This window comes from Protopterus annectens, chromosome 9.part0 (assembly GCF_019279795.1).
Source record: "Protopterus annectens isolate FY-2018-M chromosome 9.part0, PAN1.0, whole genome shotgun sequence".
In the NCBI taxonomy this organism is placed as follows: domain Eukaryota; kingdom Metazoa; phylum Chordata; order Ceratodontiformes; family Protopteridae; genus Protopterus; species Protopterus annectens.
Window position 1 is genome coordinate 776,940,209 of NC_056743.1, and position 18,783 is coordinate 776,958,991.

General features: G+C 43.3%; 1 protein-coding gene across 1 annotated transcript in view; it reads right to left on the bottom strand.

Annotated features, from left to right (window-relative positions):
* Positions 1-18,783, bottom strand: part of LOC122811519 (polynucleotide kinase 3'-phosphatase) — an 897,059-nt gene that overhangs the window by 657,548 nt on the left and 220,728 nt on the right. The window lies entirely within an intron of this gene.

The following is an 18,783-nucleotide window of genomic DNA, read 5'->3' on the forward strand; positions in this document are numbered from 1 at the left end:
ATGGTTTGGTTAAGAGCCACACTGGACACTACCTTAGGCATAAATGTTGTGTTTGTCCTTAGAGAAACCCTGTCCGGATGGAAAATAATAAAAGGTTCCACAGCCATTAATGCCTATAACTCTGACACTCTTCTTGCTGAAGTTATTGCTAGGAGCAGAGCTGTTTTCCATGATAAGAATTTTATCTCAGCTGTATTGGCTGGCTCAAAAGGAGGCAGTGTGAGCTTTTCCAAGACATAATTGAGGTCCCATGCAGGTATTGGTGCTCTCCTTGGAGGTCTTATGTTTTTGGCCCCTATGAGATACTGCCTTAGCAGTGGATGTGAAAAAACAGGAGGGTCCGTATTGTAATGAGCTGAAATGGCAGAGGCATGGATCTTAATTGATGAGAAGGATAGGCCTTTGTCCAGCATCTCACTTAGGTATTGTAAAATCTGAGGAATATTTGGTACAAGTGTGTCAATTCCTTGTGCCTGGTTCCAAGCACAGAATATTTTCCATTTTTCTGTATAAGATTTTCTGGTGCTGGGCCTCCTGGCCTCCAAAACAACATCCATAACAGCTTTAGAGAGGTGTGTTCTGAATGGTTACATTATCCGCCATGCAGCCAAATGTAGGGTTCTGAGTTGGCTGTGCAGGATCTGATTGTTTTGTTGGGTCAGTAAGTGAGGAATTTGAGGCAATGTCCAGGCTGGGCCTTGAGACAAGCGCTTTAGAATTGGGTACCAGTGCTGGCGTGGCCAATCCGGGGCAATCAGTATCATTTTTGGCTTTTCTTGTCTGACCTTTAGGAGTACCTTGGGGAGTAGAGGCAGTGGAGGAAAGGCATATACTGTAAGGATTTTCCAGCTGAGTGACAGCGCATCCACTTTCCATGCTTGTTTGTGATAAGTCCTTGTGCAGAATCTCTGTAGTTGGCAGTTGTGAGGGGAGGCAAATAGATCTACGTCTGGGCATCCCCATTTCCTGTTATCATGCTGAAGATTTGTGGATCTAGTTTCCACTCATGAGGATCCATGAGGTTTCTGCTTAGTTCGTCTACCAGAGCATTTGTCTTTCCTGGCAGGAATTGTGCTTGTAGGTCAAAGCTGTGCTTCACAAAATCATGGCTTGTCTGCAGAGGGGGTAAGAATGTGTGCCTCCCTGCTTGTTTATGTACCACATGACTGTAGTATTGTCCATCTTTATCAGCAGTTGTCCCAGATGAAGTAAATCCTTGAAGGCTGTCAGGGCATTCTGTACAGCTAGCATCTCTTTTTGATTGATATGAAGGTGCCTTTGGCTCACAGGCCATGTGCCCTGAATACATTTTCCTGCCATGTGGGCCCCCCAGGCATAATCTGATGCATCTGTTGTTAGTGTCTGCCTGGCTGTAGGTAAGGTGAATGGCTGTCCCTTGTTGTGGTCACAGGCCTGTGCCCACCATCAAAACTCCTGTTGCAGGCAGGGAATGAGAGTAATTGTTTCCAGGCTGCGGCAATGTGGAGTCCAAACACTTTTTAGATACCATTGTAGCTTCCTCATATGCAGTCTTGCATATGGAATTAGCAGAATGCAGGATGCCATGAAGCCCAAAGCCTGCAGAATTTTTCTTGCAAATAACTGGGTCTTTGTTGCCATGCTTTCGAAGTAAGAAGTCAGTTGCCTTTGTTTGTCTGGCGTGAGATAAGCCATCAGGGCAGTTGAATTTAAGCTTGCACCCAGGAATATTATCTCTTGAGAGGGTACTAGTTTTGATTTCTTTTCGTTTACTGTGTACCCTAGGCAAATTAGTAATCTTTTTACAAATGCCATATGCTTTAGTAGATGCTTTGTTTTCTGCTTGAATAAGGCAGTCGTCCAAGTAGGGATATATTTGAATTCCTCTTTGTCTGCAAAATGCAATTACTGGTGTTGGGCATTTTGTGAAGACCCTGGGCGCAGTAGATAAGCCAAAGGGCAGTGCAGAGAATTGGTAGTGCATTGAGCCAGCTATGAATCTGTGGTATCTTCTGCAAGATTGTCTGACTGGGACATGCAGGTATGCCTCTTTGAGGTCCAACATTACAAGCCAAGCCTTCTTGCCCAGCATGGGCAGAAGCTGCTAGAGAGTCAATATTTTGAATTTTGGAATGCCCAGAAAAGTGTTTAGAATAGACAGGCCCAGAATTGGTCTCCAGGTTTTGTCCTTTCTGGGTACTAAGAAAAGACTTGAGTAAAATCCTTGTCCCCTGCTCTTGCTGTAAAACTGGCTGAATAGTCCTCATGTCCATGAGAGATGAAACTTGTTTTTGTGCCTCTGCCCATTGATTGTGTGGCAGGTCTGGCATACCTTTTGCCTTTGGAAGGGTGTTAAAGTGGAACGTTTAGCACTGAGAGACTATATTTAAGACCCATTTATCCTGGGTGATCATGTGCCAATTTTTGTGAAAAAACTGCTAGCTTTCCCCCCAATGGTGCTGCCAAAAGATAACTGCTTGGCATTGGCAGAGGAAAGTCATTGGGACTGTTTCCTATATGGCTGTGATTTGTCTTCTCCGCTTTTGGAGGTAGTAGAACCCCATTGTTTGGGCTTGCATGAGCCCTGGGGTTGTTGTCTGCCTCTACGGCATCTGTATGTGCCTCTTTGTGGCCTATCTGACACTGGAAAAGACCAATTCTTAAAAGGCCAGTTCCTGCTAAATCTGGGAGGTTGTACCTGTAAGAAATCCTTTACTGTCTGCATAGATTTCGCTTTATCCTCCATTTTCTTCAACACCTCTTCTGCCTTAACACCAAACAAAGTATCATGCTGTAATGGAGCATCCAATAATTTTGGTTTAACATGCCTTCTAATAACAGAACCTGTAACAGCGGCCCTATAAGAGGCCTCCAGTGAATCAAAACCACATTGCAAAGTATGCTTTCCCACTTGTTCAGCTGCATGCAATAAATCCTGCATTTCCTTGTTTTCAGAACATTCAGAATTTGTCAACATTTTCTGTTTTAGCAGTGACATTAAATATTGCTGATATTTAAGCATATGAAACTGACAATTTAAAGCCCTTACAGCCAAGGTAGCAGAAGTGTAAACTTTTTTCCCCCATCTGTCCAGTGACCTAGAATCCCTATCAGAGGGAACAGGGTTTTTAGCAGTACAGGCCTTGACCCCTTTGGGACCCTGAGATATTGTTTCTGGGTCAGCAGCAGGGTTTTTATAAAGAAATTTATGAGAGCCTGGAACCCTGTAGTATCTATCTGGTTTAACAGGTGCAGGAGGCAAAGAGTCAGGAGACAGGCCGGACTCTGAAAATACATCATCTACAATGTCTAGAACAGGAGGAATAGCAAGAGGTCTATGCTGGGTTAGTAGAAAAAAGTCTCTGAGCCTTTTCTTTGATTCCGAGTAATCTTGGCTCTCCCAGTGGAAATGCTCCCTCATGGTATGCAGGGTTTCCCCAAAAGAGTAATCCTCAGGAGGAGAAGCTGAAGGAATAGATTCTTCAGCATTAAAATCCTCATAGGGAGGCAAAGAGTATCCTTGTTCTGAAGAGGAGTCAGAGGAAATGGAAACCTGATCAGAGAAATCATATTCTGTGTCTTGCCTAGGCCTCTTATCAGGAGGGAGATGGGGAACCCCTGATCAAAGTAATTAGGTCTTCGGCCATTTTTAAGCATCTGTTTCTTAGGCATGGAAATCTGTCCAGGAGAATGCTGTACTCATTTCTTTGTCTTTAAAGCTGTTTTAGTCTCTGCCTTGGAAGCTGAGGTTGGCTTAACATATAACTGTGTAGGTCTGAAAACAGCCTCCGAAGCCGATGCCTGCTCAGCGGCTCCGGACCCATCTGAGGGAATAGTTTCCGAGTGTCCAATACCTTGAGTATCCAGAGGCCTAGCTGTCTCCATGTGAGAGTCAGTAGCGGCCTGTGGCTCTGAGATAGCAGGCATCAGGGGCTGCGAAAGTGCCTCACTGAGAACCGGCGAATGGCCTAGCGGAGGCTTCGTTGTCGGTTTTGGACCTTGGATGCCTTGCCTTTTCCTTGCGCTTTTATAAACTCCGGTCGTCGGCTGTTCAGACGGCATTATATAATTAAACCTTTGGCCAAAGTAATGAAAAGCAAAATCGTACCGATTAATAGTGCGTTGGTTAAATCTAGCACAAAACAGCTAGCAACGTCGTGGTCGGGGCCTAGGCAAGTAATACAGTAAGAATGAAAATCCTTATGAGGTATTTGCTTCCCACAAGAAATACAATTGTTAACTTTTTCTGACATCATTCTGGAGCAAGAAAAAAAGTTTCCCCAACGGGGTACTTAGCTTTATTGAAGACGTCGGATCTGAAATTCGATTTCGAAAATCTCAGGAGTCGGCCGACCGGCACTTGCGAACTGCTTTTGCTTCGGGCACCGCACAGCAAGAAAGACTGAAGAAAATGGCATTGGCTGCATCTTTTATAGCCCTGGCGCACTGACATCAGGGAAGAGGTGACAGCAACCGACACTGGACAAGGTCTTTGGAATTTAGGCCGACTGCGGGTAGCCTACCAGCAGGATAACCCAAGTGTAATGACTGCAACAGTGAAACACGATGAACATCATTGGTTCTCCCTTCTTCATCACCTAGCCAATGGCATTCACCACTAGTTGGTCCTCAGGATGGACCTACTCACACAGGACAATGAGAACTCTTGTACACCCTCCAATGTCCAACCTAAACCTAACTTTATGGGTGATAGGGCTTAGAGTCCCTTAGACACCTATACTCTGGGGATGTGCTACAGGTTCTGCAGGCGACCAGAAAACCCACTAACAGAAAAATACTATCTATTCAAATGGAAGAGGGTTTTCTGTCTGGTGTCTAAAAAACTATTTACAACCACTGTCTGTGGAGCTGCCAGTGGTCCTGGTTTACTTCTTATTTATTTATTTATTTATTTATTTTTGTTTTATTTGTGTGTGAACTGATGAAAACTGATGTGAAAATTGGGGAAAGATGGGTGAAGGCTGCCAGCCTAGTCAAATAGAATTTGATACATAATTCTATCATTTGTATAAATAAATGTAAAATACAGGCTTGCGTTTTTAAATGAAAGAAAAAACTGTAAAATGTGAACTTTAAGATTGTTGCAACATTGCCATCTGCCATAAGGAAAATCAAGCCAAGCATTTCAAATGTTCTTTGAAGTTACAGTTATCTAAAAAAGTGGTGCTGAAGCGTCTGGCTGCACACATTCTTTCTATTGTCTTAACTTAAGGAATAATTGTTAAGAGTACACATGTGAAATGTCTTATTGTTGTAGTTTCCTGAGCAGGTGTTCGTTTGCTAAATAATGGGAACTCCAGACTAAGTGTCAAGATGATGTAATGTGAATACTGGGAAAACCTAAGTGTCAAAATGATGTAATTTGGGAGGGCCTTAGCACAGCTGTTTGTTAGTGTTTTAAATACTATTGCTCAGTGAGAGACCAAAAGCATTTGTCTTGGACCATCAACCCCCAGTACTGCTTATGCTCTTTATGTATGTAAGTAGGATTACAGCACTGTGTTTTCTCTTAAGATTAGCTAAAGATTAGAAAGTTAGATTAAGTGTTTTTCTTTGACATCAGACCTATCCTATTGTATTATTTTAAGTTTCTGTGTGATCTCTGAACTCTTAGATATCTCTGTGGCGTAGTAATACTGTCTTGTGTTTTAATTATTTATTATTAAATATTTTAAAAACCTTTACCTGTGGCTGGTTTGTGTAGAGAAAGGCTCTACAGCACATTGCATATTTATAGAGGTTATCGTAATAGGCCACTCTAATAAGCCTTAGACTGAACAGTCACATTACCAATTGGATAATAACATTGCACAGTAATAATTGGACACCCTTTTAAGGGCCTTTGGGTAGCTGATAAATTATTAAGCTTGTGGTGGCAGGAATACTACTGTATAGTCTGGGTAAAGGGGCACAGTTGGAGAATCTGTGTCCGCCTTTCCCAGGAGTGTTTATGAAGTTGTGTAAATAATTATCTCAAAGTGCGTGTGGTGAGTCAGCTACCTGGGCAGGGACACGAAGTACTGGTGGGACAGAGAGGGTACTGGAGATTAGCTTGCAGGCTAGGCTGAGATCTGGACCCTATAGCTATACCAGTGGGGAGTCTTATTGGGGAATGGAGAGCAAAGGAGCAACCAGCCCCAGACTGACTGTGATCTCTGTGTGCACTTAAGGGAAATTGTATTTTACTGTGTGTATTTGTTATCCTTTCCTCTTCTATGAAATGACCTCCCTGGTGTTACTGATGAGGATTGAGGCTCCTTGATTGCTGGGCCAGGGCACGGTCATCACAAGTGGTTGCAGTGGTTGGGATAAGATATACTAACTTGTGGTTTGCAGTGGTGTGGGCAGAGTGAATCCTGTAGCTTATGTACAGTGATCTCTGAAAGTGTTTTGTACTCTGAATAAGCCATGCAGAGTATACTCAGAGTTCAGATCACAATTGTTTTATTTCTTTTGTTAGCTTAGTTAGTCAGGGTGAGCAGGCAGAATGTCAGCACAGGAATATGGAAAGCTGACAAGGAGCCAGCTGGGGGAGATGTGCTACACTAGGGGAATGGTGCATGGAAACCTGACTGAGGCAGACCTGATTGCAGCCTTGGTTACAGCTGCATCAGAAAACAGCATCCAGGAGGACAATCAGACTGGCAGTGGAGATACAATATCCTCGGGGAATGGACAGCTCAAACTTTATGCAGTGGACTTAAAAATCCAGCTGGAGCTAAAGAGACTTGAGTTGGAGGCCAGGCATTTGGAGATAGAAGCCCAAGAAAAGGAGCGTCAGAGGAAGTATGAGAGGAAAATGCTGACTCTTCGCCAGAGTCATGGAGGTAATGGGGAAGGGACTAACTGGACCCCAGAAGCACAACAGGTTAGTAAATTTCTTCCACAATTTAGAGGGGGATAATTTTGACAGTTTCATTCAAGTTTGAAAGGGTATGCAAACAGTATAGTGTTGACCAAAGTCTCTGGGTACAGTTCCTGACCCCCTTACTCCATGGTAAAGCTGTAACTTGTATATCACAAATGCCTGACTCTGTCTGTTTTGATTATACTGCTGTAAAGAAATGTCTGTTACAATGTTTTAAGCTAACACCTGAAATGTATAGGAAAAAGTTTAGTGAGCACAGATGCAAGGCAGATGAAAATGTATGTGAATATGTTGTTGAACTGAGCACTTATTTTCATAGCTGGGTGAGTGGATGTCAGGTTACCACTTTTGAACAGCTGGCAGACCTTTTGGCGAGGGAACATGCCATTAGCACTTTGCCTGAGGACATGAGGATCTGGTTAGCTGATAGACAATGTGCTACTTCAGATGAGTTGGGGAAGGAGGGAGACCTACACCTGGCCAGCAGGGCAGCCCTGCACAGGAAGGGGATCCCAGTACTGCTCATGGGTCTAAAGGAACCCATGATGGGCAGCACAGACAGCCCCAACAGAATCCGCCAGTAGCAGGTGAAGCCACTAGTCCAGGTACATGTCCAGGAGCTAGGGTGAACTGTTTTGAATGCAACCAGTGGGACCATGTGGCATACAGGTGTCCATGGAGGCAAGGTGGGGAACCAAAGGTGAGGGAGCCAGTATGTGGGAAAGGCAAAATGCCAATAGTGGGTTGTCTTGAGACAACTGAGGTATGGACCTACCATCCCGCAGATGTCCTGAGAGGGAAGAATTTGGATGAGGCAGTCCCATGTACTTATGCAGTTATACACAGTGAGGCTAGTAGTCAAGCATGTTGGTCTGGTAGCCTGGGGGAGACCCAGACAGACTGCATACTTGCAGCCAGGACTGCTGAGGTGGTTACTACAGGGAGGAAGCTACTCTGTAGCAGTGAGACTGAAGGTGAGCCACAGCTGCTTGTGGGTACTGATGTTCCCTTGGACAGGGTAACTGCAAAGGTAGAGGTGAGTAGTAGTACCCAGGCTGACAGTGAGGCACCACTGTCAGAGGATGCCAGACTTCCTGTGGAAGGGGAGCTGGGAAGGGTTACAAGGAGAGAATTGAGACAGGCTCAGCTCTCAGACCCTACACTGCAAGGCCTGAGGCAGGTAGCTAGGGAGGCACACGATTCTCAAGTGAAGGGGGAATCTGTATACTAGGACAAAGGGTTACTATACAGAGAGTGGACCCCTGAGCGAGGGCTAGAAGGTGAGAGAATACAGCAGTTGGTAGTGCCTAGAGCTTACCGTCTGGCGCTTCTAGCCATAGTCCATGATATTCCCTTTGCAGGTCATATGGGCATAAAACGTACAAAGAGAGGCGCGTTATGCAAAACCTATTGGCCTGGAATTTGCAGAGATGTAACAGGGTACTGCAGGACCTGTGAGCAGTGCCAAAAGGTATGCAAGGCAGGAGACAGGGTGAGAGCTCCTTTGATGCCTTTGCCTGTGATTGAGGAGCCATTTCAGAGGGATGGATATTGTGGGTCCTTTGAGTACCCCAAGTTCCACAGGGAAAAAGTATATCCTAGTGGTAGTGGATTATGCTACACAATACCCTGAGGCAGTGGCTTTGTCTTCCATTGAGGCAGAGAAGGTAGCAAATGCTTTGCTAGAGATTTTCAGCAGGCTAGGTTTCTCAAAAGAAATACTGACTGGACCGAGGTGCCAATTTCATGTCAGACCTACTGGCTTGTCTGTGGAAGTCCTGTGGGGTGAAGCACATGAAGACCACCCCCTACCATCCCCAGACTAATGGTCTTGTTGAGAGGTTAAACTCTACAATCAAGTCCATGCTACGGGCATTTGCAGATCAGTTTAAGACGGAGTGTGACAAATAGTTGCCCCATCTGTTGTTTGCTTACAGAGAGGTTCCCCAGGAATCCACAGGTTTTTCACCCTTTGAGTTGCTGTATGAGCATAGGGCAAGGGAATTTCTAGATTTAATTTGAAATGAGTGGGAAGGTGAGTGTGAGTCTTACAAAAAGTCTACTGTGGCATACGTCCTAAACCTTAGGACAAGGCTCAGGGAACACATGGGCTTGGCCCAGGAGAACCTGGCAGAAGCACAACAACAGAAAAAGGTCTGGTATGACAGGAATGCTCAAGCTAGAGATTATGCTGTGGGGCAGCAGGTAATTGTTCTCATTCCTGTCAGACACAAAAAGCTGCAAGCAGCTTGGGAGGGACCCTACAAGGTGGTAAGAAAGGTAAGTGATGTTAACTACATGGTGGAAGTGCTAGGTAGATGGCAGGGGCACAAATTGTACCATGTTAACATGATGAAACCTTACCATGATAGTCAGGCCCTTGTGCTGAGCAGGAGGAGTCTGAGGGAGATCTGGGGACAGATGATCTCAGTGAGGCTCAGGATGACACCTCAGTGGAAGGGGTAGCAATGTCCCAGCAGCTATCTCCCACCCAGGTTTGAGAAAACCGAGCAGTGTTGCAGTAATATGGGGACGTGTTCACTGGGAAACCAGGGTGCTCCCTCCTGGTGCAGCACCAGGTGGATACAGGACTCCAAAGGCCTATTAGGCAGGCCCCTTACAGGGTGCCTGAGAGAGTCAGACAGACTCTGAGGGAAGAGGTACAGGAGATGTTGGAACTAGGAGTGATTCAAGAGTCCAACAGTCCCTGAGCCTCGCCAGTGGTGTTGGTGCCAAAGAAGGATGGCAGCAGCAGCTTCTGTGTGGATTACAGGAAATTAGTCACACAGAGTCAGATGAGTACCCCCATGCCTAGGACAGATGAGGCCCTAGAGCAGCTGGGCTAAGCATCTTACAACCATTGATCTTGCCAAGGGTTACTGGCAGGTGCCCTTGACTCCAGTGCTAGAGAGAAGTCAGCCTCCTTTTGGCTTGTATGAGTTCACAATGATGCCCTTTGGGATGAAGAATGCTGCAGCAACTTTCCAGAGGCTGGCAGACAATACCCTAGCAGGAGGGTTTACCCTTGCTTACCTAGATGACATTGCCATCTACAGCCATTCTTGGCAAGAGCACCTTCAGCATGTCAGGGAGGTGCTGGGCAGACTACAGAGGGCAGGGTTGATCATTAAGCTGAGCAAATGTCAGGTGGGTATGGTAGAGGTCTCTTACCTAGGACATAGAGTGGGGAGTGGTAAGATATGGCCAGAACCTGCCAAAGTGGAAGCTATTCAGGTATGGCCTGCATCTGTTACCAAAAAGCAGGTGAGGGCATTCTTGGGGACAGCAGGGGACTGCAGAAGGTTTGTCCCTAGTTACAGTACCATAGCGGCTCCCCTCACAGACCTGACAAGGAAGAACAGGACAGATAAGGTAGTGTAGACCCCAGCATGTCAGCAGGCATTTCAGAATCTTAAAGAAGCTTTGGGAGGACCCCCTGTGTTAGCCAGTCTGGATTACAGCAAAGAATTTGTTCTGCAAGTGGATGCTTTGAACCATGGGGTGGGGGCTGTACATAGCCAAATTTCTTCAGAGGGGGAAGAACACTCAGTGGTTTATTTCAGTCATATGCTCCAACCCAAGAAGGAATGCTATGCAGCTGTAGAAAAGGAATGTCTAGCTATAGTGTGGGCATTGCAGAAACTTCAGTCTTATCTGTATGGAAGAAAATTCACTGTAATGACAGATCACAACCCTCTAATATGGTTAAACAGAGCCAGTCAGCAAAATGCCAAATTGCTAAGATGAAGCCTGGGGTTGCAAGCATATGATAAGTCAGTGCAGCACCGCAATGGGAGTAGCAATGCCAATGCAGATGGGCTCTCAAGACAGGGAATGGGGTGAGGTACACCCAGATAGACCTAACCCTCTCAAGTGGCATTTCTCAAGGGTCACTTGAAAAACTAGCTTGAGTTCTCCAGGGGGAACAGATGCGAAGATTGGGGAAAGATGGGCGAAGGCTGCCAGCCTAGTCAAATAGAATTTGATACATAATTCTATCATTTGTATAAATAAATGTAAAATACAGGCTTGTGTTTTTAAATGAAAGAAAACACTGTAAAATGTGAACTTCAAGATTGCTGCAACATTGCCATCTGCTGTAAGGAAAATCAAGCCAAGCATTTCAAATGTTCTTTGAAGTTACAATTATCTAAAAAGTGGTGCCAAAGCATCTGGCTTAACACATTCTATCTACTGTCTTAACTTAAGGAATAATTGTTAAGAGTATACATGTGAAATGTTTTTTATTGTTGTAGTTTCCTGAGCAGGTGTTAGCTTGCTAAATAATGCAGCTTGTGGCCTGGGAACTCCAGACTAAGTCTCAAGATGATGTACTATGAATACTGGGAAAAACCTAAGTGTCAAAATGATGTAATTTGGGAGGGCCTTAGCAGAGCTGCTTGTTAGTGTTTTAAAAACTACTGTTCAGTGACAGACTGAAAGCATTTGTCTTGGACCATCAACCCCAGTACTGCTTATGCTCTTTATATTTGTAAGTAGCACTGTGTTTTCTCTTAAGATTAGCTAAAGATTAGACAGTTAGATTAAGTGCTTTTCTTTTACATTAGACCTAACCTATTGTATTATTTTAAGTTTCTGTGTGATCTCTGAACTCTTAGATATCTCTGTGGTGTAGTAGTATTGTCTTGTGTTTTAATTATTTATTATTAAATATTTTAAAAACCTTTACCTGTGGCTGGTTTGTGTAGAGATAGGCTCTAGAGTACATTGCAAATGTATAGAGGTTATCATAATAGACCACTCTAATAAGCCTTAGACTGAATAGTCACATTACCAACTGGATAATAATATTGCACAGGCCTTTGGGTAGCTGATAAATTATTAAGCTGGTGGTGGCAGGAATTACTACCGCATAGTCTGGGTAAAGGGGCACAGCTGGAAAATCTGTGTCAGCCTTTCCCAGGAGTGTCTGTGAAGTTGTAAAAATACTTATCTCAAAGTGTGTGTGGTGTGTCAGCTACCTGGCAAGGGACACAAAGCAATGGTGGGACAGAGAGGGTACTGGAGGTTAGCTTGCCAGCTAGGATGAGATCTGGACCATATAGCTGTGCTAGTGGGGAGTCTTATTGAGGACCTGGAGAGCAAGGGAGCAACCAGCCCCAGACTGACTGTGATCTCTGTGTGCACTTAAGGGAAATTGTATTTTACTGTGTGTATTTGCTATCCTTTCGTCTTCTATGAGACAACCTCCCTGGTGTTAGTGATGAGGATTGAGGCTCCTTTGATTGCTGGGCCAGGGCACGGTCGTCACAAATGGCTTGTGATGCTCTTCCATCAAGTCACATATATCTGCTATCTCAGCATGTTTACCTTTGACTCCTCCCTTGGAATCCAGGTTGGAAGTCGAGTTGTTCCTGAAAGAAGTTCTACATATCAGCTACCAAGAAAACCAGTTCCTCCACCATGAGATCTCAACTTTCGTGTTGGAAAAGCTTACCTTAGCTCCTTTTGAACCAGCTAAGGTCTTTTCTCTACAATATTTCACATGGAAAACTGTTTTCCTGGTGGCTATTACCTCAGCCAGAAGGGTTTCTGAATTTCAAGCCCTCATGGCATCATCTCCTTTCACAGTTTTTCCATCGAGACAGGGTATACCTACGTACCAACCCATCCTTCATGCCCAAGGTAGTGAATGAGCTATCACTGCATTAGGCTATCACTCTCCCTACCTTCTTCCCATCTCCACAATCCTCTACTGAAAGGACCCTTCACACTTTAGCGCTGTACAGACAGCTCAGATACTACTTGGCAAAAACCAAGTCCATCCACAAGTCTGATAGGCTTTTTATTTCCGGTCACCAAAGAGCCCTGGGACATCCTGTTTCCAAGCAAACTATTTCCTCCTGGATTTCTAAAGCCATTACCTTCTGTTAAACTGCAAATGGGTATGATCTTCCTTCTCCAGTTAAGGCACACCCTGCTAAAGCTGGTTCTTCTTCTTCTGGGGCCTTCTTTAAAGGTTTAGCAAAAACGAGCGGCAAGTAGTACAACCACGGCGGAGACAACACAGATTACGCTGAAACATTGAGTACAGAACCTGAAGAGATAGAGTTCTTTCCATGATGTAAAATCCAAAATGGTCCGTTAAAAGCAGATATTTAATGTCACCAAGATTAAAAACCACAACAAAAAACACCATTTAGACCGGGCTGTTGATCAGCTCGCAGGTTCACAATCCATTTAGTTTCTCTTAGTTCCGTAAGATTTTCAACATCACCTTTTCTTAGTCCAATGTAAATATTTTCAATAACTTTATACATAAAAGAGTGATCGGCATGCATACTGACATGCAGTGCTAATGCATTATTTGGTCTTTATTTACGATGTCTCTCTGATGTCTCAAAATACGTTTTTTGAAAACTTGATTAGTTTTCCCTACATAGTAGGCTTGGCATGAGAAAAATTTAAAAAGACTTCTTTGCACCAAGGATGGCCATAGTAAAGGTCAGATCATAGGTCGTAAAGGGACATTTAGATGTGGACATTGCACTGTTTGCCCCCTCATAGATAATAGTAATTTCTTTGAACATCCTAGAACTAAAAGAGGCTATACCTTTAATGTGAAAGCCACATGCTCCACAATCAATGTGGTTTATCTGGCTACATGTAGATCATGCCAAGCCTATGTAGGGAAAACTAATCAAGTTTTCAAAACACGTATTTTAAGACATCAAAGAGACGTCGTAAATAAATACCTACATAATGCATTAGCGCTGCATGTCAGTATGCATACCAATCACTCTTTTATGTATAAAGTTATTGAAAATATTTACATTGGACTAAGAAAAGGTGATGTTGAAAATCTTTTGGAACTAAGAGAAACTAAATGGATTCTGAACCTACGAGCTGCTCAACAGCCCGGTCTAAACAGTGTTATTTCTTTGACTTTGAAGGCAAGGAGGACTACTATTGGCTGACACGTAGGTGTGTCAGCCGTAGGGTCTTTGCATTGGTTATTGGGATTTATGAATGAAATGAGTGAACCTGCGAAGCAACTGGATGAGATGAAAGGAGGGCTGAGACTCTAGATCTGTACTGGTTTGATGTCAAGTTAATCTTAATATATAAAGACAACTGGAGTCCCACATCTTTAACGATCTGAAGAAGAATCGAAAATGCTTATCGTATGAAAAGAAAGGGACTATTTCTTTTGTGTTGTGGTTTTTAATCTTGGCGACATTAAATATCTGCTTTTAATGAACCATTTTAGATTTTACATCGTGGAAAGAACTCTGCTATCTCTCCAGGTTCTGTACTCAGTGTTTCAGCGTACTCTGTGTTGTCTCAGCTGTGGTTGTACTACTTGCCACTCATTTTTGCTTTGTTTGTATTCTCTGGCAGTCTTACTTCAGCAGTGGAAAGGTATCCATTTTTACTTTTCTTTAAAGGTTTGGATACAGCTTCCATTTTGGAGGCAGCTACATGGTCATCTGTTCATACTTTCACTACAAATTGGATATCTCCAGGTCCAGAGCAGGGTTTGCCAGAGTTAATCTGCATGGATTTGTGGAAAATGTCTCTGCTCCTCCTCCCAGTCCCTCTTCTGCATGAGCTTTGGCACTCTCCCTCATGTTACGGAAACTGCAGCATATGAACAGAGAAGGAGATAGAACAGTTGTGTAAAATCTTAACTTAACCATACAGGTTCTTCTCTTCTACATGCTGCAGTACAGTCTCCCTCCCTGCTTTCCACCTGATACTTGCCTGATCTCTGGATACTCACACCCTTCAGGCTGGGGCTTGGCGGCATTCAGCTGTGATGTAGGTGCATGCTTATGTCCACTTTATACCTGCGTGAACTAAATGCTGCACCACTGAAACTGCATTTTATTTATCTTCACTATGTTTACTGTTACAGGTTTTTTGAAAATATATGTAATGTTCAAAGGTAAAAGGGCTTTCACTGCTCCGAATCAATTACAGAAAAGGAGACCAAGGCCTCTATTTCATTATTCCATCACTTTACTTGATTAAAAAGCATATGAACATAGTACACAATATTACAATTAAAAATTAAGGAAACAAGTCCATGTAATTGTGTAATATTCTTATATAGCTACCTACAATACTGTGGTTATATATATTGCTTGTTCAGCCTGGTTAAAACTTAACACATTTTAGATAATGTAACAAATTTAATATATATGATTATATACATACAGACACACACACACACATATATATATATATATATATATATATATATATATACACACACACACACACACACACACACACACACACACACACACACACACACACACACACACACACACACACACACACACACACACACGGATTCACTTCAGAAGCTCGAATTAACAAAATTTTGAACTGCAAATAACTGAAACCAAAAGATCGAGTTTCGGAAACTTCTGAAGCGAAACCAAAAAAAAAAAAAAAAAAAGACAAACTTTGCTTTTGCAGGGGGTCTTTGCCCCCCTGCACCCCCATGTGGGGGGCTGTGCCCCCCACACCACCCCTACTTAAATATACCAACTCCAAGATCGCACTACAGTGGGGAAATGGGAAATCTCCCGTCTTGCGCTGTATGCGGAAGCGCAAAACGGGAGATTTCTCATTTCCTGTTAATACCGCAAAAAAAATAAAACATTACGTACACACAGAGCGTACAAGAATCCTTGCCTCTGTGTGCACGCAATGTATTAAGGTAAGTAAACTCTTATTAACACTACAGATATTCGATTTACTGAAATCTCGATCATATGGTCTCGACCATATGAAATTCAAGATTTCAGTAATTCGATTATGTGAAGTGTTCCCATATACACACATACATACATATATATACATATACATGCATACATGTATATATATATATACAGGTCTACTTCAAAATAACGAAAACCCACATTACCGAAGACATTGCCACCAAGAAGACATCAGCAAAACCTGACTTTAATGAATGAACACAATGCTGAAGGAAGGATTTCAAAGGGTAAGTACCTAGGTGATCAACAAGGAGAAATTTGCCCTTTTCCCCACTGTAGTACAATCTCAGAATTTGTATACTTAGGGGAGAGTGGCGTAGCCGCCCACCTGGGCGGGTTTGAGGTAGTGCGGGGAGTTTCATTGCTAGATGGTGGCCAACTGGTTATTTACCCTGCAAAATCCTTCAGCATTGTGTTCATTCATTAAAGTCAGGTTTCGGTAATGTGGATTTTCGCTCTTTTGAAGTAGACCCCTTTTGAAGTAGATAATCCTCCAAAATAGTGCCTCTCATCCTCCGTTATCCGAAGATAATGAATCCTAATGCTAATCTTAAAACCCTAAGCAAACCACTAAGATTTATAGATCACCTGAAAAAATCCCTTATCATAGATGGTGATTATTCACCCCAACACAGGTCCACCCACAGTCTTAGACCCAAACCCCCCTAACATAGCCCGAAATTCTTCAGATTCCTTACTTATACTTCATCTTAATATCAGAAGTATTAACAACAAGGTTCATAACCTACATGCCTTGTTAGCCACTCATACTCCCGACATCCTGTGTCTATCTGAAACATGGCTAAAACCTTCCACTAAGGATGAAGAGATTCTTTCACCCGGGTACAACATTCTCAGGACTGATCGGATAAATAAAAAGGGCGGGGTATAGCTGTTATGTTCAGGAATACCTTAAATGTTATAAGGAATCCACTTCAACCTCCCAAAGTCTCCAATATAGAACTCATTGCCCTTAAGATATGCCTAAATCCCCAGAAATGCATTAATCTAATAGGAAACTATATCCCACCAGGGAAGAACACGGAAAACCTGGAGCAAACCCTCTGCTGGTTATCCACCAATTACCCTCAAGAAACCATAGTCCTTGGTGACGTCAATACAGATTGGTCTGACTGCGCCACCCACATAACTCCACATCCTATTAACTTACATGGATTCTCCCAAAATCTTCTGTCCCCAACTAGAATTGGCAATACCCAACAAAAAGAGAGCATCATTGATTGGATTCTTACCAATAAGGAATCACAAAATTACACCACTGGGACCCTCCCAAATGACCTTAGTGACCACCTTATTACCTATATCATCAAACATAAATGCCCAACCACCAACCCCACCTTATACAGAATAGTCAGAAACAAAAAGAATTTTGACCCACAACTATTCCTATAACTGGTCTATTCTAAAAAACCTACCCCTCCAGGAGAGTGTTTCCCACTTTAATGACATGTTCCTTAACATACTTGACTCTCATGCCCCAAAACGACAAATTAGATCCAAGGAACGGATAGCTCCCTGGCTAACTAGTCAAACCAAAACCAAAATCAAACTCCGCGACCAGGCCAGGAATAAATGGAGAGCCACCAAAACCCCCCTAGACCGCATCAAATTTCAACAGCTCAGAAACACCACCAAATCTGCCATTATTCAGGACAAAAAACAGTACTTCTACCACCTTCAGAATAAGCACCAGAATAACCCAAAGAAGTTCTGGGCAGGTTTTAACAACCTTCTCCACCCAGGTAAATCTACCACCCCTGCCCCTGATAAACTAATAGGGATAGACCCAGAAGACATAGCCAACACCTTTAACTCTTTTTTTACTGATACCATCCAGTCCCTAGCTAGTCAGCTAACTACCTCCTCCACTCCCTCCACTCATACAAATACCCCTGTCCCCACCACCTTTAGCCTTGAACCAGTTTCTACCACCTATATTTCTACCCTCCTAAGAAGACTTAAACCAACTACCCTAGCAGCGGATCACCTCCCAGCGGAATACCTACAAATCGCGTCAGATGCAATCGCCTATCCCATATCTATCCTGATCAATAGGACTATAACTGAAGCTACCATTCCCACTATTTGGAAGGTTTCATACATTACACCTCTTCACAAAGGAGGTACCTCCACGGAAACCTCCAACTATAGACAAATAGCAATATTATCCCCTCTAGCGAAAATTATGGAAAGATGTGTTCATAAACAACTCCTTCACCACCTAACCTACAATAATCTCTTATCTAACTCCCAGCATGGCTTTCGCCCTTACCACAGTACAACCACTGCCCTACTCTCCTTCATCGACTCTATCAATAAGAACCGTAATAACAAACTTATTTCCTCCACCCTCTTTCTTGATCTATCGAAAGCCTTCGATATGGTTAATCACCAGCTTCTACTCTCCACCCTGGACAACCTACATCTTGACAACCAAGCCCTAAGCTGGTTCAAGGATTATCTCTCAGGTAGGCAACAAGCTGTCCAATGGCAAAACAGGCTATCTGACATGCTCCCAAACACCACTGGTGTTCCTCAGGGCTCGATACTTGGTCCCCTTCTCTTTTCCATATTCATAAATGACCTCCACTCTGTCATCCCTAAAACCACCTGCATTCAATATGCAGATGACTCCACTCTGATCTGCTCGGACGCCTCTCTCTCAAAACTACAAACAACCACTCAGCATCGTTTTACAATAGTTGAAAAATGGTTCACCCAGCTGAATCTCTTACTCAATCCGTCTAAAACCAAACTGCTTTTATTTTTCCCCTCTGTACCCACACCCCCCGTGAAAGAACTTCCTATTCCAATCAACATCTCCTTCCATGTTGCATCCATCAATGGCACCATCATTGACCCTGTCTCTAGTACCAAACTACTAGGCGTCACCATTGACCATAAGCTCAAATTTGACGTTCACATTACCCAAACTATTAAAACTGTTAACAAGAAACTCTGGTCCATGTACAGAATAAAGAACTTTCTAACGCCCACTACCAAACTTACTATTGCTCGCACCCACCTCCTCTCCACTCTCTTGTATGCCTCCCAGTACTCTCTTTTCTTAGAAAGCGAGAACTCAATATGCTTACTGTTGCCTATAATCATATTGCCAGATTTGTAACTGGAGCACCTTAT